The sequence below is a fragment of the Rhincodon typus genome, chromosome 7, assembly GCF_021869965.1.
Source record: "Rhincodon typus isolate 14 chromosome 7, sRhiTyp1.1, whole genome shotgun sequence".
In the NCBI taxonomy this organism is placed as follows: domain Eukaryota; kingdom Metazoa; phylum Chordata; class Chondrichthyes; order Orectolobiformes; family Rhincodontidae; genus Rhincodon; species Rhincodon typus.
In genome coordinates, this window is record NC_063338.1 from 80,511,577 (window position 1) to 80,513,619 (window position 2,043).

Sequence of the window (2,043 nt, forward strand, 5' to 3'; positions counted from 1 at the left end):
GTCTGGCAGCATCCGTGAAGGAGAAAACAGAGTTAACGTTTCGGTTCCGGTGACCCATCCTCAGAATTGTTCTGAGTTCTGAGGAAGGGTCACCGGACCCGAAACGTTAACTCTGTTTTCTCCTTCACAGATGCTGCCAGACCTGCTGAGCTTTTCCAGCAACTTTGTTTTTGTTCCTGATTTACAGCATCCGCAGTTCTTTTGGTTTTTCTATAGTCCAACAGGTTTATTTGAAATCACATGCTTTCATAGCGCTGCTCCTTCGTCAGATGAAGTGAGCCTTCTGACGAAGGAGCAAGGCTCCAAAAGCTTGTGATTTCACATAAACCTGTTGGACTATAACCTGGTGTCATGTGACTTCTGACCTAGTCCACCCCAGCCAAACACCGGCACCTCGACATAAAGGACATGGGAAGACCTGGTTCAATATCTCTCACAGCAAAGTGTCTCAATATAAAAACCAATGGGCTAGATTTTCCAAGAAGCAGCAATCATTCACTGATTACCACATTATTTCTTTACATAATGAAAGAGCTCTGCATTTCATACAGGAGATATGTATCAGGCCTCCTTCAGAAATGCAGAGCTGTACTTTCATTCTAACCGGTCATAAGTAGCGCACAACAATTGGAGGAAGAAAAACATGTCTTTATTTTCAAAGAAGTCAGGTGTCATATTCAGCATTACAGACAGCCACTTTGATAGTTCCTGTGAAAGGCTGAGTGTGTGAAATAGTTGTGAGGTTAGGGTTCTTGGAGGATAGGGTGCCAAGTCGGTAGGGCCAGTCAGGGGGGTAGTTGATGGCGGTGGTGGCGGCAGGTTAAAGTGTCTGGTATGTCAGGTGCCAGTTGGGGTAGTGTACCAGTTAATTAAGGTATCAGTTGGCTGGGGTGCTAAGTTAGTAGGGAGTAGGGAACCAAGTGGGTAGGATATCAGGAGGGTTATGCTCCGGATGGATAGAGTGCCAGATAGGTAGAAGGTCAGGGTGAAAGGTATCAATGGTACCAGGCCAATCTACCAGAAGTAGAAGTGAGGTGTTGTGTCTGGGTATGAACGTTGTGGGGGGAAGCTGTCAGGTCTACTTGGGGGATGGTGGTGGGTCAGCGAGATCCCATGGGGAGAGAGGGTTGTTGGGTCAGGGTCTGGAGAGGGGATGGGAAGAGTTGTAAGGGATCTGGCAACATGCAAAAGGGATGCATCTGGTAAGTCGGAGGGGCAGTTCAATAACTACTCTGGAGTTAGACAAGCTATATAATTCACTTAAATGTAGCAGAACCCTCTGAATTTTCCAGTTTAGATGGATACTTTCGGAGGGTGCCAGGCATAGGGAAATTGTCCAGAAGAATCTTCAATTTTCCTAGGAGTCTGCTGCATCAAGGATTCCACAAAATTCCCAAGCGCAACTCCCACTTACGATGCAAAAATAATTATTTGCCTATCAGCAACTCTGGGCATGACAGAGTGCAGCAAATTTTAGGAACTTTTGTTTTTGCAAATACCACAGCAAACACTTTCATCAGCACAAACATCAATACAGTTTGTCCAACTGATTCCTGCTAAAGCCATGAAATCATCCATTTAAATATATCACCTGACTTTTTCAATGACATGAATCTTTTGCATAACAAAAACATCATTTTTTTCCTTTCACACAAACTAAACATGGGCAATTAGTTGGGGCATTTTCGAAATGCCTGTGGATTTGTCATGTTGTACAGCAATCATTTCCACATTTTTGATCAAGGCACTGTAAAACCATGTCTTCTCGAGTTAAATCAGTTTGTTATTTGACGATGTCATTATTTACATTGTTTTTATCCCCAGTTCCCTTGGCTTTCTAATATGCAATTTCTTTGCTTTAGAAATTTTCTGCACAACTACGTAAAGATCAGACTGCAAGTTTCTTTTATCAGTGTTACCTATGGATTTTGTTCTAGTTCATCATCCTTCTTCTCTAAAAAGCAAAGTTACTTGACCCTTTTTAATCTCATGATTTGTAGCGAAATTCAGTTTGAAGATGTAGGATCGAGCAAAAATCCCCAT

The 2,043-nt window shown here is 42.8% G+C and overlaps 1 pseudogene; it reads right to left on the reverse strand.

The window, feature by feature from the left end:
* The window catches only part of LOC125483529, a 65,222-nt pseudogene extending 63,179 nt beyond the window's left edge, over nt 1–2,043 (reverse strand).